The sequence below is a fragment of the Mustela lutreola genome, chromosome 2, assembly GCF_030435805.1.
Source record: "Mustela lutreola isolate mMusLut2 chromosome 2, mMusLut2.pri, whole genome shotgun sequence".
Taxonomy (NCBI): domain Eukaryota; kingdom Metazoa; phylum Chordata; class Mammalia; order Carnivora; family Mustelidae; genus Mustela; species Mustela lutreola.
Genome location: NC_081291.1, coordinates 80,184,184 through 80,208,608, shown reverse-complemented (window position 1 = coordinate 80,208,608; position 24,425 = coordinate 80,184,184). Strand labels below are relative to the sequence as shown.

Genomic DNA, 24,425 nt, shown 5'->3' with positions numbered 1-24,425 from the left:
CAAAATATACAATCCCCAAGTATGCCTCCTTGGCATATGAATTGTTCTAAACTGGTTATTTTTAAGAAACAGGTGAAGCTCTGAAAACTGAGAAGTTAACCCTTTTGTAAGAGACATTGACATTTATAAGAGAAATCTCCCCTTGTAAGGGTGTCTCCCGGTCTGCACCAGAAGAGGGACAGGACTCAATCTCTAGAATACTCTCTATCAGTGGAGAAGGGCAGAGACTTAAATTTGCATAACAATCATACTTTTACTTACTGTGCTTTATCGGAAAACCTCCTGTAACTGGCTCCTCACCCCTGAACATCATTTGTCTTTAGCAGATGTTATGTAAGGTGATGGTTTGGGCCGCATTAAGGAGTTACTCAATTTTCCTGGGTGTATGCCATGTATTTATTTTTGTTTTTGTATTTATTTTTTGTTTAATTTGTTTGTATTATTTTTTGTTTAATAACCTATATAAGAGGTATATAACCCCTATAGGAGGTATATAGGTTATTAAACTTTTGTTTGGGTTTCTCCTGTTAATCTGTCTTTTTATTACATGGGTGTCTCAGCCAAGAATCTAGAAGGGTAGAGGGAAAATTATTTTTCCTCCTCTATAGGCTCCATGCACTCAGAGCAAAAAAACCCCGAGAAACCTACTGTTTTTAAGCTACTACATAATGATCTCCCCTCTTGCTTCAGGGACTCTGTTTTGTGCCTTAATACATGAGGTAGGCATTATTGTTCTCATTTTATTCATAATAAGCCAGACATGTAGAGGTATCTGTCTCTTGGCCAGATTCACAGGGACAGAGGCAGGAATTATCCCCAGGTCTGCTTGGCTCCCAAGCCTGGGTTCTTCAGTTGCTATGGTGTCTGTATCTCACAGCTAGGATAAGACAGTGGGGTTCTACGGAGCTTCATAAAGTAATCATCACATTTGTTATCTTACCTTCCATTGAACTCAGAGCTGGTTTTCTTCTGATGCCTCTGATTGTAGCTGATCATGTAGGGCATTCAAAGAAATTTTTGCCACACAGATATTGTAGGATTCTGTGCTTCTACTCAAAGCCATTCAGAGAAAGGAAGAAAGCCATGTCATTGTACTGAGCTGGCGGGAACTGCAGGAAAGGAAGCCCTCAAGCACTATTCTGTAGAATAGTGACTTCGATGTTTCTGGAAGTCCATATTAGCACAGGAGGATAGGATAAGGTAAGGGGGCATTAAGTGTAACTTTCTTATGATGGGCCCAGCAGATGTCATACTTGGGCATTATGTTCTCCAGGTCTTTCATTTTATAGAGAAGAGAAGTCTGATGGGACATCTGTCAGTTAAGTGCCTGACTCTTCAGCACAGGTCTTGATTTCAGGGTTGTGAGTTCAAGCCCCATGTTGGCTCCTACTTTAAAGAGAGAGAGAGAGAGAGAAGTCTGAAAGTCTTTAATGGGGAAGACATGGGAATCTAAGGATCCAGACAAAAAATGTTACTATGAGGAGCTTGCCTTTGAACCTCTGACATTCTGCTAAGACAGTTAAGATTCTCTGGACTCAAACTAAACCTAAGCATCGTTCATTATTAAATAAAATGCCAATAGATGTGTGATACTCCAGGCATACTGATGGTGAATTTCACCTTAATTTACTACAGTTTTTCCCAAGAGCACGTTTTATAAGAATAAGGAAGAAGTTGATCAAGGTAAGTGGACGTTGAATTGGGCGGTAAGGATATGGATCTACCCAGAAGGCACAGAACAGAAAAGAAGGGTGAGATGCTTGGACACATTCCATTTCACTCCTTTGCTCATGTATGCAATATATTTATTGCCTCTCCACGGTGTGCTAGGTACTGTGCTAGATGTTGGGTTGTAGTGATAAACAGAACAGTGGAGGAAATAACACTTTTCAAAGTAAATAAATAATTAAATTTATAATTAATCACTCTGATAGTGACCCTGCAGAGAAGTACGGAAAGTACGGGGATCATTTGACAGGGTTACCTGGCTTGTCTGAGAGGTTAGGAAAGATTTCTCTGAGGATGGAATGTTTGAGGCAAGATCTGCAGGGTGAGTGAAGTAGCTAGGCAAAGTGGGGTGGGGAGGGTTTAGTGGTAGAGGATAGAGCATGTGCAAAGATCCTGGAACAAGGAAAACCTGTGGTATTTGGAAGGATTGAAAACTGATTATTGAGGTTGGAACACACAGGGCAAGAAGAAAAATGTAGGATATGAGATAGAAAAAATGTGAAGGGGTCAGATCAGATTATCCTAAAAGAAATGTAATTTATATATTCAGATTCACTTTCTAATAAGATCTCTGATTACTTTGCAGAGAAGAGTCTGGATGAGGCCAGAGTTGACACCTGAGGAAGCTGTTGCGAAAGTCCCGACAATATTAGAGAGTCGTGGTGGTCACAGAGATGGAGAGAAGCAGATAGATCAATGAGATGCTTAAGAGAATGAGCCCTCTCCAGGTCTTGGCCCCATCTGGAGCTCCAGGTTCTGAGGTGATTGTGAGACCAAATTATATGACATTCGTTTCTTGGGATCATTAAATGTCATACTTGGGCATCATGTTCTCCAGGTCTTTCATTTTATAGAGAAGAGAGCTCTGATGGGACATTTGGGTGACTCAGTCAGTTAAGTGCCTAACTCTTCAGCACAGGTCTTGATTTCAGGGTTGTGAGTTCAAACCCCATGTTGGCTCCTACTTTAAAGAGAGAGAGAGAGAGAGAAGTCTGAAAGGTGAAGTGGATTATTCAAGTTCACATGAGAATGGCCTTACTGGGACTAGAACCCAGGAACCAGCCAGTTGGGGATTGCTGAAGGTAGAGGGTCAACATGTACAGATTTCTTACAGACATGGAAATGTGTTATAAATTGACATGGGTGGTAGGAAGAGATACCACCCTAAACTCCATTTCTGCTACATGGTAGATCATATATTGAGTGTAAGAATAAATTAAGTGTCTTTACCTACCCCTTCTCTACCCATAGTAAGAAGAAGAATTTGGTCATAACTATCCTTGTCATCAACTAACATAAGAGAACTTTAATACATACCTAGGAAAGAATTGGGTGGGTGATGTGCAGGGATAGATTTTTTTTTTTTTTCTAAGCCTGATAAGACCAGGTTGTTGGTTCTTAAGAAATGGAGGGCACAGAAGGAATTTGGATTTCTCATGCACATTAAAGGGAAGATTGATTAAGATAGGGTTCTTTGTTTACAACCTGGAGAAATAGACTCTGACTAATTTAGGTAAAAACAGTATTAAGCAAAACAAAACAAAAATAAAACAACAACAAACAAATGAAAAACCCTCCATCAACCAGTCTACAAACAAAACAAAACAATAACAAAAGAGGAAATTGTTAGCTACTGGGAATTCAGAGAAGCATCCAGAAGGAGGCTGGAGAATTGGGTCTGGGATAGCACACGGATTGGAAACTAGGAGCATGAATCACTGGGATGTTTTCTCTCTGGAAACCATCTGAGTAGGAATTTTCTGCCAGGTTGACTCACTACAACACTGTGTTCAATTGCCTTGTCTTCCTGCTCAAGAGGTACATTTCAGGAGGGAATATCTGATTGGCCTGACTTAAGCCATGTGCCTGCCCTTTGGCTAAAAGAGGATATGGTCCCTGAATAGAGTATCTCCCAGGAATATCCAACTGGGAAAAAGTAGTTACAGTAAAGGAAAGTAGGTTGCTATCAGAAGGAGAACATAGAAGCTAGGCTGCCAAAAGCAAATTAACTGTATAAATGCCATGGAAAGGACATGTTCCCCATCCCACCACTCTAGTGTCTTCAGACACTAGAATCAGAGGTCATCCCATCTGCTTGCAGGCCAGTAGGAAGTGGGTGTAGGAGGAAAGCTATCAGCTTCAATGAACAACCAAGCCTGAGTGGCTTAGGATTAATTATGAGGACATGAAGATGTGTTAACCTTAAAAATAAAACTGCAAGCTATTTTACCAGCAAAATATGGGTTTATTCTGGAATAATAGAGAATTATAATCTAGAACAAGCAAGCTATGGCACAAAGTCATAGCTAAGGCCCTGAAACAAAGCGGTGGACTCCTTTTTTTTTTTTAAATAGAGGAAAGAGGGGGTTGGAGAGGCTGTTATAAACAAAAAGTCCATTGGAGTAAACTGGGAGTTCAAAGTGTACTGGCTTTTATTGGCTGATGGTGACTGTCTCTCACTGGCTGGGCTGTTGTTGGGGGAGAGAGGGGGAGAGGGAAGCCTTTCTTCTTCCTGCAGTGTAGTAAAGTAGTATCCCTCTCTCCCTGTTGGGTCTTCAATTGACAAGTGGCAGGGCATGAGAGCACCCCCTGCCCAACCTCCTGGTTCCATTTTAGTGAGTTTTTACTTTTTTCATTTTCGCAGATGGAAAGTTGTGTGTGGCAGGGTAGGGTTTGGGGGACATATGGCATTGAGTCAATGTTCAAGACCACGGGAGGTGAACAGAGGAAGGTGAATGGTAGGGAATCAGGGCGGTCCCAGGATCTGTCCCAGTCTCCTGTCGGGAAGGAAAGGGAGAGGATACCCATATTAAGACCGCAGCCTCCCTGACATAAAATGAACCTCAAACACAGAACTGTTTAAATTTTTCCTGGGAGCCCGTGTTTCTTGAAAAGACTGGGAAAGCAGACTTCCTGCCATGTAATGTCCATAATCAACCAGTAGATGTGTTCACTGTTGGTTAAACACATTGAGCAATGTCTTTTCCTTTGCTCTGTTGCTCTAGGAGGCTTTCCCTTCTAGAATGGACATTAGAATCACTTGTGGACCTCTTCAATATACCAGTGCCTGGGACCCAACTCCACAGATCTGAGTTTGACTGTCTGGGTTTAGACTTGGGCATCCATGTTTTTTAAAGCTCCCAGAGGAAGCCGACATGCAGGTTTAGATTTCCCAGGGCTGAGAATTCTACGTTTATTTTCGAAGGGGAGATTTGATCAGCCTCTTTTGTCGCTCTCAGTGCAGAAGGCTGCTTTTGGACACAGCTGCTTCTTCCAGTGCCAACATCTTCAGTGTGCCTCTCTCCAGTACAAGTAGTGCCTGGGCCAACCCACACCCGGTCCCCCCAGACTCACTGAGACAGAAAGAACAACCAAGGGCACCTGGGTGGCTCAGTGGGTTAGGCCTCTGCCTTTGGCTCAGGTCATGATCCTGGGGTCCTGGGATCAAGCCCTGCATCGGGCTCTCTGCTCAGCGGGGAGCCTGCTTCCCTTCCTCTCTCTCTGCCTGCCTCTCTGCCTACTTGTGATCTCTCTCTGTCAAATAAATAAATAAAAATCTTAAAAAAAAAAAAAAAAAAAGAAAGAACAACCAAAGTAGAAAATATCAGTGCTTATATTAGTGGCTAGTTCTGGGCTTCCCAGACTCCTTCTTCCAGCCATCTGGTATACCAGGTCATTGGGGCTCTACTAGAGTCCTCTCTATACTAAATTAATACAGAATGCCTATATTAATAATTAGTTAGTTAATTAATTAATATCTCACACCTCTGAGTAAGATAAGCACCTCACATTATTCTCTACATTCACCGGTGTTGCTTTCCAGGGGCAAACTTTCCCTCCAAATGATTACTAGTGTCTTAAGTAATCAGCTTGTCAAATGAACATGAAGCATGAGTAATATCTAAAAAAATCAACAATTTCTCAGCAGATTATTGCTCATGCACTCATTTGTACAGTCTTTAACTCAACAAGTATCAACGAAGTCCCTACAAATACCTATATGTTGAATCAAGTCCTCTCCCAGGTACTATATGTAGTTATAATAGTGAACAACACAGAATGCCTTCCCTTATGGTGCTTACGTTTGGGTGTATGAAATAAACAATAATAAAAGAAAGTAAAAGATATTAATGTTAGCAAGTGATAACAGTGGTGGAAAAATGAATTCAACAAAGGAATATAGGACTGTCTCAGACACCTATAGTAGACACTATTGGTAACCTTCCCAGTTCCCCTTTAATTGGGAGAGTGTGCCCATGTCCAAAATGCTATGGCAGCTGTTAATGACTCATAGGTGCATCCCTCTCCTGAGACTTGTCTTCAGCTACTAGGAGCCCTTTTGCCAAGAGATGCCTGGAAGTTTATATATCCCACTGAGGGAAAGCCTGTGACCATCGGCTGCCTGATAGGTGGTATACAACCTGGGCAAGAGCGTGGGACAATTCTGTAGTGCCACTCATATTTTGAGTTCTACATGGGATCAGTTAGAGGAAGCTAGAAATCACAGCTTTGCTTAGCAGCTTCCCCTGCTTTCATTTTCTTCCCTTGCTTTTTATGGCTTTCTCCTTAGAACACTCCCTCAACAAGTTACTGCACAGAACTCCTGGTTGTAGGTTCTGCTTCTAAGGAACCCAACCTGAGACAATATGTAAAGGAAGTAAAGGAGTGTATTTTGCAGATACCTAAGTGAAGAATATTCCAAGCAGAGGCCTGAATTGATTTAAACTGGCTGCTTCTAGGAAAAGCTAGGACTGGAGGACCATCCTAGGACATTGTCATAATTTGGGCCTTTGCAGGCAGGATTTTTGAGCATAGGAGGGATGTGACCTACCTTTTGTGTCAACAGGCTTTGAGTACCAGTGACAAACATCTCCAGCGCCCCCCCCCCCCATTTTTAAAAGATTTTATTTATTTATTTGACAGAGCGATCACAAGTAGGCAGAGAGGCAGGCAAAGAGAGAGGGGGGGAAGCAGACTCCCTGCTGAGCAGAGAGCCCGATGCGGGGCTTGATTCCAGGACCCTAAGATCATGACCTGAGCCAAAGGCAGAGGCTTTAACCCACTGAGCCACCCAGGTGCCCCTCCGGCTCTTTTTCATTGAGTTCTTCTTGCCTTTTATGGATGCTTTTCAAAAAGTCCAAGTTGATTTCATCCAGACTGTGCTCCCACAGCCCACTTCCCTTGCTCTGACAAAATGTAGACCCATCTCACCCAGCAGCGGCTCCTGGGTACCACCACCAAAGTTTGGGATCCGCCTTTCTCACTCTAGATTTGTTAAAGAGGACTCAGACCCAGTCCACAGTCTGCCGTGAGTGCAAGTCAAGTGCTGCCCCCTCTGTCTTCCAGCTCAACCTTCTGTGGTGGTGGTGGTGGTGGGGTTCCTTTGGAAGACTCCATCATCCTGTGGTTATTTAGAAACAACCTTGCCCCACCCCCTCCCCAAAGCAATATGGTGGAGCAAGGCCCCCAGAATGACAGCAGCTCTACGCAAACATATCTCTTAATCGGTGTTCTGTGGCAACTTCTACAAAGCCCCCTCACTGGACTTGAGGGGAAGAGGCAGTTACAGCGTGGTGCCCTCACACATGCCCCTGGTGGGAAGGCTCACAGAGCTCACGACAGACTTTTGTTCAACGGCAGCCACCTCCCCAAATTCTCCCTTCTTCTCTCCTCTCTAATCCTCTTGAACCACCTGAGGGATTCATATGTTATGGAATTAATTTTCAAGTTTATTTCCTTTGTAAATCTGCATAATCTGAAATCTGTCCCATTGAGGTTGAGACATTCTAAAGCGAAAAACGGCGTACACCTGCCCTCACTAAGGCTGAGGTGTGCAGGAGAATTTCCAGTCATAACATCCTACTACATTGTCTTAGTTAGCAATTGTGGCAGAGGCTACTAATCGTCTCTCAAAATCCATTTTCCTTTTCTTGTATATTTTGGAAGTTCTGATTTTTAGGTGGCTCATGACACTATGAAGAAAACTCTTCTGCCCTCTGTAGGGCTTCCTAAACATCCCAGGGAAGAATTCGAATTTGCCTGGCTTTACCTTACATATCCACCTCTAGCTTAATCACTATGGCCTCAGGATAAGATATTTGGGATAAGAAGATTTCGCTAGAACCATAGACACCTAGCCTGGAGAGAGGAGCAGGTCTCCAAAAAACGAGGGTCTATTCTCATAAGGAGAGATTGGCACTGGGCAGATCAAAGAGGAGAAGTTCACATCAGGGGATTTTAAGATTTTTGAGGCTGATACTTCCTGTTTGGATCATATAGCCCTTCTGTGGTCACCGTGTAAGGCGATCTAGGCTAATTGCCAATTTGTATCTAAAGTAAGAAGGCTGAGTATTTTCTTTGATCTTGAACTCACTTTTATTTCTCACATGTGCTGCCCTGATAAATCTACTTATTAACACTTTCTTTATTTTGCCCTGTATCCTGCATGGTCTCTATTATGTTTCTGTTGAAAATCTTATTCACACATTTGTGTGCTTGTCTTGATTATAGGAATTTTTATTTTTATGGATTCCTTGTCTTTACTTTACTTCAAACCTATTGATTCAATCATCAAGTTATACACCCCCCCCCCATCACTCACTATCTTGAGTGATGGTGTCATGTGGAAATCAAGGCAAGAGACAACTTCCGAAATAAGCAGACCCATCCAAGAAGTGTTGCTGGTAGCAGTGGTGTCAGAAGGGGAATCATCTTTAAACTTCCAGAGTAGAGAATACACAGGGAATGACTAAACTGGAAACCTCAATGTGTAGGACTGTATTATTTAATGACTTGGAGGCAATTGCCAAAAGAGACGGCAAAAAGAGATGAAAGTGAGCACTTGGGTAGCTCATTTGGTTAAGTGCCAAGACTCTTGATCTCGGCATAAGTCATGGTCTCAGGGTTGTGATAGGCAGCCCTGCTTTGGGCTTTGCGCTCAGGGCGGAGACTGTTTGAGAGTCTCTCTCTCCATCTTCTCCGCCCCCACACCCCACACACGTGATCTCTCTCTCTAATGATGAAGACGGTTGCTTCTGGGGAATAAGTTGTAGGTGGAAAAAGAAGATGGCCCAGAGGATGATTGCCTTCATAATAAATCTTATAGTATTGTTGTTAAATTATATGCATGCTAATTTGATAAAACAAAAATGAAAAGAAGTCATAGCCCCAAAGGTGTTGGATTCTGGCCTGGCTTACTTGCATGGCTCAGGTTTTCTGTTTATATCTCTTGTGATTTGAGTTCCCTGTATCTGTCTTTCGCTTGGCTTAATCCCCACTTTTGAGGGCACCTCCTAGACTTCCTGAGAAAGAAGCACATGGGAGAAAAAAATTGTAAGAAATTATATATATATTTATAATCATATATATAAATTATATATATGATATATATAAGTGTAATGATATATATATATAAATGATATATAAAAATGTCTCTTGACACTGAAATTTAATTGACTTAGACACAGAATTATCAATTGGTACCCATTTTCCCTCAGAATTTCTCTGTTGTCTTTTAGTTTCTATTGTTTCTTCTTGACTGTAATTCTTTAGCTGTGGTAGGAATTCATTTCAGTTTATTGTGGTGAACCTTGATGAGACCTTTTTAATTCTGGAACTTTGTGGTTAGCTTTTTCATTGTTTATTTTCTGTCTTCTAACTTTTTAGAATTCTTTTTGTTTGGATGTTTAGCCTTTTGGACACTCCCCAATATCTAATTTGCAAATGTTTTCTCTCTTGTTTTCCATCTCTTAGCGTTTTTGCTCTACTTTTCCTTTTTTAAACAAAAATTATTTTTAAGTCATCTCTGCACCCGATATGGCGCTCAAACTAACAACCCTGAGATCAAGAGCGGCAAGCTCCACTGACTGAGCCTGCCAGTCAGTGGCTGTGCCTTTCCCTCTCTTTCTGAGAAATTTCCTCAAGACCATCTTCCAGCACTTTTACTGATAGGTACATTTCTGCTTTCAGATTTTTATTTTCTAAAACTTACTCTGGATATCTGCATTTTTTTTAACAGACCCCCCCCCTCCTTTTTTAAGATTCTATGTATCTATTTTGACACAGTAAGAGAGGGAACACAAGAAGGGGGAGTGGGAGAGGGAGAGGCAGGCTTCCCACTGAGCCCAATGTGGGGCTCTAGCCCAGGACCCAGGAATCATGACCTGAGCTAAAGCTAAAGCTTAACGACTGAGCCACTCAGGCGCCCCAATAGAATCCTATTTTTATTTCATGTATGCATTATCTTTTCTCTCAGAGAATATTAATGAGAGTTGAGTTTTTAAAAAATATATTTATTTATTTGAGAGAAAGTGAGTCCAAGCTCGAGCTCAGGTTAGAGGTGGCAGGGAGAGAGAGAGAGAGACAAACAGATGCCCCGTTGAGCAGGGGGCCCTCCATGCAGGGCTTGATCCCAGGACCCTGAGATAATGACCGGAGAGGAAGGCAAATGCTTAACCAGATGAGTCACCCAGGCGCCCAATGTATTGTTTTTGTTTTTTAAGTTGTCATCTCTTTGCTTAGACTGCCGACCTGCACGTTGCAGTCTTCCTCAGATGTTTGCTAATCCTTCGCTCTCTGAATATGGGGCTCCTATCTAAGAATCCAGCTTTCTTGGGCTTATTCAGTGAGTCGGTATTTGTCTTTCTGCTTTCCAGCTCCCAAAATGTTATCACTATCAAAAAAGGAGAGCATCGAGGGGGGAGGAGTCAAGATGGCGGAGAAGTAGCAAGCTGAGACTGCTTCAGCTAGCCGGAGATCAGCTAGATAGCTTATCTAAAGATTGCAAACACCTGAAAATCCATCGGCAGATCGAAGAGAAGAAGAACAGCAATTCTGGAAACAGAAAAACAACCACTTTCTGAAAGGTAGGACCGGCGGAGAAGTGAATCCAAAGCGACGGGAAGATAGACCCCGGGGGGAGGGGCCGGATCCCGGCAAGCGGCGGAGCAACCGCGCACAAAATCAGGACTTTTAAAAGTCTGTTCCGCGGAGGGACATCGCTCCAGAGGCTAAACCGGAGCGAAGCCCACGCGGGGTCAGCGTGGCCTCAGGTCCCGCAGGGTCACAGAAGGATCGGGGGTGTCTGAGTGTCGCAGAGCTTGCGGGTATTGGAACGGGAAAGCCGGCTACAGAGACAGAGCCGACAGTAAGCTCGCAGCTCCGTGTTACCTTGAACCGGTCGCAGGCTCGGTGAGCTCGGAGCGCGGCCGGAGGTCAGGCAGACGGGAGTAACTGGGCGCTGTTCTCTGAGGGCGCACTGAGGAGTGGGGCCCTGGGCTCTCGGCTCCTCCGGGCCGGAGACCAGGAGGCCGCCATTTGTATTCCCGTCCTCTGGAACTCTACGGAAAGCGCTCAGGGAACAAAAGCTCCTGAAAGCAAACCCGAGCGGATTACTCACCCCGGCCCCGGGTAAGGGCGGTGTAATTCCGCCTGGGGCAAAGACACTTGAAAATCACTACAACAGGCCCCTCCCCCAGAAGATCAACAAGAAATCCAGCCGAGACCAAGCTCACCTACCAAGGAGTGCGGTTTCAATACCAAGGAGAGCAGCAGAATTCCAGAGGAGGAGAAAGCCAAGCACGGAACTCATGGCTTTTTTCCTGTGATTTTTTTTAGTCTTGCAGTTAATTTAATTTTTTCTTTTTCATTTTTTTTTTTTTTTCTCGCCTTCGGGTAAAATTTTTTTTTTTTTTAACTGTTACCTTTTTCTTTTTTAACGATTTTTTACTAGTTTATCTAATATATATATATTTTTTTTTACATTTTTCTTAGGTGTTTTCTTTTTTTAAAAAAAATTCTTTTCTTTTTTTTTTTTTTTTTTTTTTTTTTTTCTTTTTTCTTTCTTCCTTTTTGAACCTCTTTTTATCCCCTTTCTCCCCACTCACGATTTTGGATCTCTTCTAATTTGGCTAAAGCATATTTTCCTGGGGTTGTTGCCACCCTTTTAGTATTCTACTTGCCCCTTCATTTACTCTTCTCTGGACAAAATGACAAGACGTAAAAATTCACCACAAAAAAAAGAACAAGAGGCAGTACCGAAGGCTAGGGACCTAATCAATACAGACATCGGTAATATGTCAGATCTAGAGTTCAGAATGACAATTCTCAAGGTTCTAGCCGGGCTCGAAAAAGGCATGGAAGATATTAGAGAAACCCTCTCGAGAGATATAAAAGCCCTTTCTGGAGAAATAAAAGAACTAAAATCTAACCAAGTTGAAATCAAAAAAGCTATTAATGAGGTGCAATCAAAAATGGAGGCTCTCACTGCTAGGATAAATGAGGCAGAAGAAAGAATTAGTGATATAGAAGACCAAATGACAGAGAATAAAGAAGCTGATCAAAAGAGGGACAAACAGCTACTGGACCACGAGGGGAGAATTCGAGAAATAAGTGACACCATAAGACGAAACAACATTAGAATAATTGGGATTCCAGAAGAAGAAGAAAGTGAGAGGGGAGCAGAAGGTATACTGGAGAGAATTATTGGGGAGAATTTCCCCAATATGGCAAAGGGAACAAGCATCAAAATTCAGGAGGTTCAGAGAATGCCCCTCAAAATAAATAAGAATAGGCCCACACCCCGTCACATAATAGTAAAATTTACAAGTCTCAATGACAAAGAGAAAATCCTGAAAGCAGCCCGGGAAAAGAAGTCTGTAACATACAATGGTAAAAATATTAGATTGGCAGCTGACTTATCCACAGAGACCTGGCAGGCCAGAAAGAGCTGGCATGATATTTTCAGAGCACTAAACGAGAAAAACATGCAGCCAAGAATACTATATCCAGCTAGGCTATCATTGAAAATAGAAGGAGAGATTAAAAGCTTCCAGGACAAACAACAACTGAAAGAATTTGCAAATACCAAACCAGCTCTACAGGAAATATTGAAAGGGGTCCTCTAAGCAAAGAGAGAGCCTACAAGTGGTAGATCAGAAAGGAACAGAGACCATATACAGTAACAGTCACCTTACAGGCAATACAATGGCACTAAATTCATATCTCTCAATAGTTACCCTGAATGTGAATGGGCTAAATGCCCCTGTCAAAAGACACAGGGTATCAGAATGGATAAAAAAACAAAACCCATCTATATGTTGCCTCCAAGAAACACATTTTAAGCCCGAAGACACCTCCAGATTTAAAGTGAGGGGGTGGAAAAGAATTTACCATGCTAATGGACATCAGAAGAAAGCAGGAGTGGCAATCCTTATATCAGATCAATTAGATTTTAAGCCAAAGACTGTAATAAGAGATGAGGAAGGACACTATATCATACTCAAAGGGTCTGTCCAACAAGAAGATTTAACAATTTTAAATATCTATGCCCCCAACGTGGGAGCAGCCAACTATATAAACCAATTAATAACAAAATCAAAGAAACACATAAACAACAATACAATAATAGTAGGGGACTTTAATATTCCCCTCACTGAAATGGACAGGTCATCCAAGCAAAAGATCAGCAAGGAAATAAAGGCCTTAAATGACACACTGGACCAGATGGACATCACAGATATATTCAGAATATTTCATCCCAAAGCAACAGAATACACATTCTTCTCTAGTGCACATGGTACATTCTCCAGAATAGATCACATCCTCGGTCCTAAATCAGGACTCAACCGGTATCAAAAGATTGGGATCATTCCCTGCATATTTTCAGACCACAATGCTCTAAAGCTAGAACTCAACCACAAAAGGAAGTTTGGAAAGAACCCAAATACATGGAGACTAAACAGTATCCTTCTAAAGAATGAATGGGTCAACCGGGAAATTAAAGAAGAATTGAAAAAAATCATGGAAACAAATGATAATGAAAATACAATGGTTCAAAATCTGTGGGACACAACAAAGGCAGTCCTGAGAGGAAAATATATAGCGGTACAAGCCTTTCTCAAGAAACAAGAAAGGTCTCAGGTACACAACCTAACCCTACACCTAAAGGAGCTGGAGAAGGAACAAGAAAGAAACCCTAAGCCCAGCAGGAGAAGAGAAATCATAAAGATCAGAGCAGAAATCAATGAAATAGAAACCAAAAAAACAATAGAACAAATCAACGAAACTAGGAGCTGGTTCTTTGAAAGAATTAATAAAATTGATAAACCCCTGGCCCGACTTATCAAAAAGAAAAGAGAAAGGACCCAAATAAATAAAATAATGAATGAAAGAGGAGAGATCACAACTAACACCAAGGAAATACAAACTATTATAAGAACATACTATGAGCAACTCTACGGCAATAAATTTGACAATCTGGAAGAAATGGATGCATTCCTAGAAACATATAAACTACCACAACTGAACCATGAAGAAATAGAAAGCCTGAACAGACCCATAACCAGTAAGGAGATTGAAACAGTCATTAAAAATCTCCAAACAAACAAAAGCCCAGGGCCAGACGGCTTCCCGGGGGAATTCTACCAAACATTTAAAGAAGAACTAATTCCTATTCTCCTGAAACTGTTCCAAAAAATAGAAATGGAAGGAAAACTTCCAAACTCATTTTATGAGGCCAGCATCACCTTGATCCCAAAACCAGACAAGGATCCCACCAAAAAAGAGAGCTATAGACCGATATCCTTGATGAACACAGATGCGAAAATACTCAACAAAATACTAGCCAATAGGATTCAACAGTACATTAAAAAGATTATTCACCACGACCAAGTGGGATTTATTCCAGGGCTGCAAGGTTGGTTCAACATCCGCAAATCAGTCAATGTGATACAACACATCAATAAAAGTAAGAACAAGAACCATATGATACTCTCAATAGATGCTGAAAAAGCATTTGACAAAGTACAACATCCCTTCCTGATCAAAACTCTTCAAAGTGTAGGGATAGAGGGCACATACCTCAATATCATCAAAGCCATCTATGAAAAACCCACCGCAAATATCATTCTCAATGGAGAAAAACTGAAAGCTTTTCCGCTAAGGTCAGGAACACGGCAGGGATGTCCATTATCACCACTGCTATTCAACATCGTACTAGAGGTCCTAGCCTCAGCAATCAGACAACAAAAGGAAATTAAAGGCATCCAAATCGGCAAAGAAGAAGTCAAATTATCACTCTTCGCAGATGATATGATACTATATGTGGAAAACCCAAAAGACTCCACTCCAAAACTGCTAGAACTTATACAGGAATTCAGTAAAGTGTCAGGATATAAAATCAATGCACAGAAATCAGTTGCATTTCTCTACACCAACAGCAAGACAGAAGAAAGAGATATTAAGGAGTCAATCCCATTTACAATTGCATCCAAAACCATAAGATACCTAGGAATAAACCTAACCAAAGAGACACAGAATCTATACTCAGAAAACTATAAAGTACTCATGAAAGAAATTGAGGAAGACACAAAGAAATGGAAAAATGTTCCATGCTCCTGGATTGGAAGAATAAATATTGTGAAAATGTCTATGCTACCTAAAGCAATCTACACATTTAATGCAATTCCTATCAAAGTACCATCCATCTTTTTCAAAGAAATGGAACAAATAATTCTAAAATTTATATGGAACCAGAAAAGACCTCGAATAGCCAAAGGGATATTGAAAAAGAAAGCCAACGTTGGTGGCATCACAATTCCGGACTTCAAGCTCTATTACAAAGCTGTCATCATCAAGACAGCATGGTACTGGCACAAAAACAGACACATAGATCAATGGAACAGAATAGAGAGCCCAGAAATAGACCCTCAACTCTATGGTCAACTAATCTTCGACAAAGCAGGAAAGAATGTCCAATGGAAAAAAGACAGCCTTTTCAATAAATGGTGCTGGGAAAATTGGACAGCCACATGCAGAAAAATGAAATTGGACCATTTCCTTACACCACACACAAAAATAGACTCAAAATGGATGAAGGACCTCAATGTACGAAAGGAATCCATCAAAATCCTTGAGGAGAACACGGGCAGCAACCTCTTCGACCTCTGCCGCAGCAACATCTTCCTAGGAACAACGCAAAAGGCAAGGGAAGCAAGGGAAAAAATGAACTACTGGGATTTCATCAAGATCAAAAGCTTTTGCACAGCAAAGGAAACAGTTAACAAAATCAAAAGACAACTGACAGAATGGGAGAAGATATTTGCAAACGACATATCAGATAAAGGACTAGTGTCCAGAATCTATAAAGAACTTAGCAAACTCAACACCCAAAGAACAAATAATCCAATCAAGAAATGGGCAGAAGACATGAACAGACATTTCTGCAAAGAAGACATCCAGATGGCCAACAGACACATGAAAAAGTGCTCCATATCACTTGGCATCAGGGAAATACAAATCAAAACCACAATGAGATATCACCTCACACCAGTCAGAATGGCTAAAATCAACAAGTCAGGAAATGACAGATGCTGGCGAGGATGCGGAGAAAGGGGAACCCTCCTACACTGTTGGTGGGAATGCAAGCTGGTGCAGCCACTCTGGAAAACAGCATGGAGGTTCCTCAAAATGTTGAAAATAGAACTGCCCTATGACCCAGCAATTGCACTATTGGGTATTTACCCTAAAGATACAAATGTAGTGATCCAAAGGGACACATGCACCCGAATGTTTATAGCAGCAATGTCCACAATAGCCAAACTATGGAAAGAACCTAGATGTCCATCAACAGATGAATGGATCAAGAAGATGTGGTATATATACACAATGGAATACTATGCAGCCATCAAAAGAAATGAAATCTTGCCATTTGCAACAACATGGATGGAACTAGAGCGTATCATGCTTAGCGAAATAAGTCAAGCAGAGAAAGACAACTATCATATGATCTCCCTGATATGAGGAAGTGGTGATGCAACATGGAGGCTTAAGTGGGTAGAAGAATAAATGAAACAAGATGGGATTGGGAGGGAGACAAACCATAAGTGACTCTTAATCTCACAAAACAAACTGAGGGTTGCCGGGGGGAGGGGGTTGGGGAGAAGGGGGTGGGATTATGGACATTGGGGAGGGTATGTGATTTGGTGAGTGCTGTGAAGTGTGTAAACCTGGTGATTCACAGACCTGGGGATAAAAATATATGTATATAAAAAATATATGTTTATAAAAAATAAAAAATATAAAAAAAAAAATAAAATAAAAAAAAAAAAAAAAAAAAAAAAAAAAAAGGAGAGCATCTTCAACAAAAGAATTCTGTCAATGAGGAGAGATGATTTTCCATTCTTTGTCTCTGCTGATACTGTGCTCTTTAGAGCAGAGGCCCAGAAGCAGAGTGTTAGGAGGACTGGGAAGGAGGACTGTTCCTGCTCAGTGGTCTAGAACGTTTCTGCTGCTGTTCCCAGTCGTACTGAACCCACTCACCACAAGGGAAGCCCTGGGCTCCAATTCCCCACCTCTCCTAGAAGGCTGCCTGAGCCCCATCTATCACAGGCCCCAGGAGGATCAGTCCTTCCCTTTCTCCTTGCCTTTTGAGCAGCTAATCAAAGCAACCTGCTTATCCTTTTGCAAATCCTTCTCTGAAAGTGGTGTTAGAGAAGTCTTTTCTCCATCTCTTTACATTTCCAGAGGTTTTTCTTAAATGCAGTCTGCAGATGAGTCAGTGTCTTTTTTGTGCCTCGATCTCCTCTTTTGTAAATGGGGATAACACCGCCTCCCCCACTGCACCTCTGTGAGCAGGAAGTTAAATGAGGCCAATGGTCAGAACCTGCACATCAGGAACAGCTCTGCCGCTGACAGCTCTGCAAACCAGAAACACGATGGAGACACCTTCTCCCAAAACCTCCCATGCCAGGGGCCCCTGGTGAGGGCTTGTGCTTTTTCCCAGCAGGGCCACCAGTGTTCGAAAAAGTGAAAGTAACTTTAAACCCCTTGAGATCAAAACATAAGGTGAAAAAAACCCAGTAACTAAATTCTCACCTCAACAAGCATTGCAAGTAAAACCAAAGAGGAAAAAGAAGGTATCAACCTCTCTAGACCGACGTGCAGGCAACAGGGTAAGCAAGCAGCAACAGCTCTCTCTACAAATCCAGGGAAGGTGTGAGACACAGTGGAGTCTGCTGCTTCCTTCAGACCCAGGGAATGTCTGCTTGACACCTCTCTTGCTGCCTCCCCTTACCCCCCTTCCTTCTATTTTTATAACTTCGAGAAGAACAGGAAGGAGTATATGTATATATTTTTTAATGTTTTTCAGCATTCAAGGTCTGCCTGTGTTCTAGAAGGTGATGAGGTTGAGAGCTTGCCACATGAAATGATTCTGACCTGGGGCAAGAGCTTCAGGCTCTCCAGTTTGTCAGGGGAGGAACTGCTGAACCAGACTGGAGGGCGTTTGCCATCTCTCAAGCTGGCACAGGGAGCTCTAGTTCACACTGCACGTAGGATTCAAATCTGAAGCGAAAAAATGACTCCAAGATTCTTGACTTATCAGTGAGCGGGAAGGTAGCCCCAGAGCTCAGGTTTGAGGAGGTGGCCCCAAGCCAGCCTGCTAGATCATTTCGTGTCTCCTGGGAGAGACCTCTGCCGCTCGCCCACCCACGGGGACGCACCAAAGAGACGGTGACAAACAGATGACTGAGGCTGCTGAGACCACAGTCATTGCTCAGTCCAAGGACAGGTTAGAATGAAAGCCTCCGTGCTAATAGAAAGTAGGAAAAATGGACATGGTCTTCAGGTCAAATATATGTTCCTTCAGGGTAACTTCTGGTCTTGGGCTTCTTTTGTTTGTCCTTCCTTTTCTTCCTTCCTTCTTTTTTCTTTCTTTCTTTCTTTCTTTCTTTCTTTCTTTCTTTCTTTCTTTCTTTCTTTCTCTCTCTCTCCCTTCCTTTCTCTTTCTTTCCTAGTCACTTCCAAATCCATTCTGTTTTTCTTCCCCATGTAGCTGCCAGTCCAATGTTCCCTTTTCTTCTCATTGGGGTAATTCTTTTAATAGGTCTGCCCTATTTAGAAAATAAAACACATTGAAATTTGAATTTCAGGTAATCAGTGACAAAAATTTCAATCCCCATGTGATATTTGCACATGTTTATAGCAAAAAGTTCTTTGTTACTTATCTGAATCCAAGGGAACAGACTTTCAAAAAGTCATTCACTGTTGATGTGAAATTCATTTATTTGAGAATCTGTCTCTTATCTGGTAATGCTAGCTCTGGACCTTTTTCGCTCCCTTCTTCTGAATACTTTCTAGAAAAAGCTTTCTTAAAGCGAAGGGGAGAAATAAAGAACTCCAGGCAAGTTAGCTCCCCTGCTAGGACCGACTACCATGAATTCACATGGAACCAAGCAGCTAGGATGGCTTCAATTTACTGGCTAAGGGTAGCCTGGTTTTAAGTTTGCTGCTTCTCCCAGGGAATAACCTTATAATGAACATGCATACCTTTCCGCACAGACCTGAGGAACTGTGAATCTAGACACCTAAGTCTGCTGCATCAAATTCCTCCCACATGGGTTATTGAACCAACCAGATTTGTTTTTTGAGATTCTTCTTTTCAACTGGGAGAACTTCAATTCAGCAAACAAGTATTTCTCAAGTGAAATCATGAGCCAGATGCTTCTCGACGTACAAAGCTTCAAGGATCTGTCTCTTACCTTCACCACATTCTAATTAACTTGGGGACCACACACACAAAAAAGGCAGGTGGGCTTGGGAGTAATATATTTGTTATATGAGCAGCAGGCATTTAAGATGCTCTGTAGTATGGGGGAAATCCATTCCCTACAGTATTTGATGTGTTTTTTCCCTTGGAAAACTTTTGAATGTTCACAGATTTACACAACCAATAACTGTGTACCCCAATCACTTTGTGAATTAGCAGAATTAGTAACCTTTTGTGTTTTGCCTTATAGAGAGAGAATTTCACACATATTTTTTTTCACGTCTTAGCATCTCTCAAATTTTGTGCATTTTAGGATTGGTTGCATATTGTGGCAAATTTCTTCCTCTTTTGTACATAAAATAATAGTTTTTTTTATCAATGGCATCTTAGATTTGATAAAACAGCCTGATTTTTACTATTAAAATAAGATTACAGATAAAACTGAAAGACTTTTCTTCTCTCTTATCACTCACCCTCCCCCAACTGCTTTTATTTATTTTTTTAATTCCCCAGAGGCAAAGACTCACAAAAGTGGTGGCTTTCAGGCCATCATTGTATATACATATATACGTTTCTCTTAATACATATTTTTCTCTACGTCATTGTTCTGTATATATAATTTTGCATCTATCTTTTCCTTTTTTTATATACAATTAGATTTTAAAATCTGTCCATGATGTATAGAGAAGAATTCATTTGTCTCCTTTATAATATCACATTGTATGAATATACTGTAATTAATTTATCCATTCCTCTATTGATGGCCATTTATGTGGTTTCCAATTCATTTTTCCAAATTTATTCTTATAAATAAAAATTCTCTATTTAGAATTTGATTTAGTAATCCAAATTTAGGAAGGGAATTTCCAGGTTGTAGGTATGTAGACTTCAAATTTTCAATGTATCCTTAATTTAATTAAGTCTGCATTTAGAGGTGCTTTTAGATTTATGGGTAAAATCTGGGCTTGTTATTATGTAAGGTTTGGTTTTTTTCCCCTCCTCAAAGGAAAGCCCTTTCTGTTTTGCCTTCCACCCACTTATTTACCAGAAATCATAATAGTACAGTGACTCTGTTTAAATGTTAGCTTTGAAACTTTTGTGATGGTTTGTGGGCCCTCGGTCAACTGAACCACCTACACTTCCTAAATTACCTCTGTATTTCCAAAGACTTTCTGTGCTCGAAAGGCCATGCCAAGCCCTCTCAGACCAATATAGCAATCATCTAGGGTTGGAGGGGTGCAGTAGTATCAGCGTGAAATTTTAGGTACAGTGCTGTGTGAAAAGGGCCTAAGAGTGGGCATCCCCATTGGGTCTAACAGTGCCACATCTAAGAATTAATTGTAAGGAAGTAATTAAAAATGTGCACAGGGGCACCTGGGTGGCTCAGTGGGTTAAGCCTCTGCCTTCAGGGTCCTGGGATCGAGCCCCGCATCGGGCTCTCTGCTCGGTGGGGAGCCTGCTTCCCTCTCTCTCTCTGCCTGCCTCTCTGCCTACTTGTGTCTCTGTCTGTCAAATAAATAAATAAAATCTTTAAAAAAAATGTGCACAAAAGTGAAGTGACAAGGATTTAACTACTGATCAGTTTATAACAACAGAAAGTAAAAAATACTGTTAGGATTCCATATTAGAAGTAACCTTCTGATTTATAAAGAAATCAGGGTGGGTTTCTATGGGGAGAAAAAAAAAAGCCCCAGAAAGTGCACATAGCATATTGTTAAGTGAGGAAATACGGTAGAAATAGTTTGAAGAGTATGACTTCTTTTTAAAAAGATATTCATGGAAAAATCTCTGGAAAGATATAACCCAGGCTAACAGTGGCTCTCCTGGGATGTGGAATTATGGATGGGTTGTAATTTCTTCCTTTTGTCATCTATCTTTCTAACTTTTATACAGTGCTCATATATTATTTTTGTGACTGAAATAATAAAAAAGAAATGTGCCAGGATTTTGTTTGCTTGGGTTATGGTTTTGTAATAGAATGAACACTGGGAGGTGGGTCGTTTGGTAAGAGAACTTAGGAGCAAGACAGGATGGGGGAATACATTTAATAAAGCACATTATTTGGGAATAATTTTGATTTTTATGTGTGTGCATTTCCTTGGCCCTTGCTCTCCAAACTTTTTAAGGGACTCTTAGCACAAATATCCAGAGATAACTGCTGTCTTGCAGTGAATAATCCAGTTTTCCTTTTGTTCTTTAAAGACTTCTGCATTTCTTCCTTCACTGTAGGTGGAAAATTTGTGCTCCCAGTGAGGACCTGCAGAGAAGTAGATTTGATTGCCTTCCTTGATAGTAAATTTAAGAAAGGTACCTAATGTTTCCTTTAGGATTTGTTGTTGTTTGTTTGTTTTCGTTTGGAGGAGAACAAAATATGCTCTAGAATATCAGCTTCATAATGGCCAGGTTTCAGTGTGCATAAAGACAATAAGGTCCTCTTTCTGCATATACATTTAAATAATTTAAAGTTGTCACTATAGTAAACCAACCAAAAATATTAAAATGGTAACATCGAAAGCTGTCCCATTTATGGGCTACAGAAAACCTGGCATATATACTCATTGACAATAACACTTAAAACGGGTTCAGAATTTACAGAAAGAATCCTAATAATGTGTCAGAATGATCAAAAAGTTTTCATTTCCCGAAGAAAAATTGATTGGTACAGAAACGTACAGAAGACCATTTGTGGACAATCCTTTTATGATGTGACTCGGGAGCGGCAGCAACAACAGAACGTTCAAAACTCCTTCCAGCTTTGAGTCACTGATTTTAGGATTCCTAAAATTCTATCATTTTCAAGGTGGAAAGGAACTTAAAAATGTAGCCAGATGCCCCGAGAGAGTGTAAAAGATTTTCCTAAGGTCTCCCAGCTAATCACTGAAGAAGCTGGGTTTGTGGTTGGTGACTCTCTCATTATAGGTTGAGCATCTTTCATGCAATACCCATGTTCTCAGTAATGAGACAGCACCCAAAACTCTGGGACTAGAAGCAAGTTGTTGGTCAAGGAAGGCAGAGTCATGCTGAGAGGACCTTAGGGGGCTTGGTCAATTCTCCCATCTTAAAGAGAAGGGAAATGAGTCTGTTGGAAGTGAACTGACTTGGTTCAAGGTCAGTGGACTTCCCGTAACTGTTTCTTGGATGAGAGACACGAGTGTGGGAAATGGGTCAGCAGTGTGAAATGCCTGCATCTTCAGGTTGCAGTATTTGGATGAAGGCTGAAGAGTTAGGGAGCAAGTGTTGGTTAAGCAAGTGTACCACGTGCTGGTGTTGCTCCTTCTGCATTCCAGACAGACAATAGCTCTGGAAGTGGTGTGAATGGCACCCCACCCCCACAATTAACCTCAAAGAGGTGTTAATTTCACAGTCAAACTGAGGACCATTTAAATTCAGGCAGTGTCAGAAAACAACTATTTATTTGGAACCAAAAGAACAATTTGTCTCTTTTATTTTGCATTGTCTGCCCCATTAATTTTCCCAGAATAAAATGTCTTTAAACAGACTTTCCTTACTCCTAGAATGCCCCATATCCCGGTCTAGGCAAACAGGACCTTTACACGAGAAGAAAAGGCACTCGAATGCCCTTTGGTCAAGACAGCAGGAAGAATGGTCATTGCTGGAAATAAAGCTGACACTGCACACCTTTGTTCAACTGAGTATTCTCTCTTTAATGACATGATTGATGGGGTCCTTCCAGATTTCATCCCATTTGTTAGAGTGTGGACACTTTTTCTCTCAAACTGCTGATTTTATGATCATGGTTATGGTTTTGGATAACTCTACATGTCTTTCCTTCATCTCACGGTTTCTCAGTTTTAGGCACTACTGACATTTTGTACAGGACACTCTTTTGGGGGAGTGCGAAGGGGAGGGTGTCCAGTGTATTATATAGGACATTTAACAGCATTGCTGGTTTCTACTCACTAAATGCCAGTAACACACTTCTCCCCCATGTTCCCCATTTGTGACAACTGAAAATGTCTCTAAACATTGCCACTGTTCCTGGTTGAGACCTAGTCCCAGCATGCAGGTCAACAAAGAAGCTTGCTATTCTAATCTCAAAAGGAACCCAAAACCTTTCCCAGAGTTGGTCTCAAGTCCTATGGTATGGCTTCCTGACCTCCTTGGTACTGGACCACCCACCATATCTAAATAAAAATCAGAAACCATGAATGTTGTATTATTTGAGAAATCACAGGGATATGAACTAGCTTAATTCTTTATCCCACGCCATCTTCTTTTAAAAAACATTTTTATTTATTTATTTGAGAGAGAGAGAGAGGGAGCACAAGTCGGAGGGGCAGGAGAATCTTAAGCAGATTCCACACTGAGTGCAGAGCCCAATGCAAGGCTCAATCTCATGACCCTGAGACCAAGACATGAGCCCAAACCAAGAGTCTGATGCTTAACCGACTGTGCCACCCATCCTCCCCCTCCTACTCCGTCTTAAACTTTTATCTGTATTTTATTAGCACCAAATTATGTTGTCTGTACCTAAAGGTATTACCATTTGGCTAAATAATCTATACAATAGTAATACCTACCATGTATTGAGTCCCACTGTGTTCCAAGTTTTGAACTGTGTATGTTGTATTGCCATAACCTCAAGAGTTAGGTGCCTATTGTCCTCATGTCACTAGAATGTAAGTTCATGAGGGCAGGTACCATAAGTTTAGTTTACTAATGTAGCCTCAAGACTTTGCACAGTGGCCAGCACATGTGATTGTGCATAGTAGTGCCCAGTAAATAGTCTTTAAAATGAATCAGTGATTGAATACATTTTACTGAAGGTCTTTGACTTCACCCTTTCATAACCCAAACCCAAACTTCCAGCATATCCTGTTTTCTCTACTGTCCAAATATATTCCGAGTAGAGTCATTTCTCACAACCTTTACTACTATTTACCTGATCCAGGCCAGCATGAGCTCTCACCTGGGTAATTGCAGTAGTCTCCCAACTGGTCTTCATGCTTCTGCCCTCATCCTATTACGGCCTGTTATCCACCCAGCAACTGGGGAACCTTTCAGATAGGTAAGATGCTTTCACTTGAAATCTTCCAGTTGGCTCCCATCTCACACAGAGCAAAAGACCAAGTGCTTTCAGTGACCTACAAATTCTAGATCTCATGCCTTCTGTTCATTCTCTGGTTTCATT

General features: G+C 41.3%; 1 long non-coding RNA gene across 1 annotated transcript; it reads left to right on the top strand.

The window, feature by feature from the left end:
- The first annotated feature begins 935 nt into the window (after positions 1-935).
- LOC131825821 (uncharacterized) lies at positions 936-2,538 on the top strand. The gene is made up of 3 exons (XR_009351323.1): positions 936-1,200; positions 1,636-1,683; positions 2,315-2,538. It is a non-coding gene; the product is annotated as an uncharacterized LOC131825821 (long non-coding RNA).
- The last annotated feature ends 21,887 nt before the right edge of the window (positions 2,539-24,425 follow it).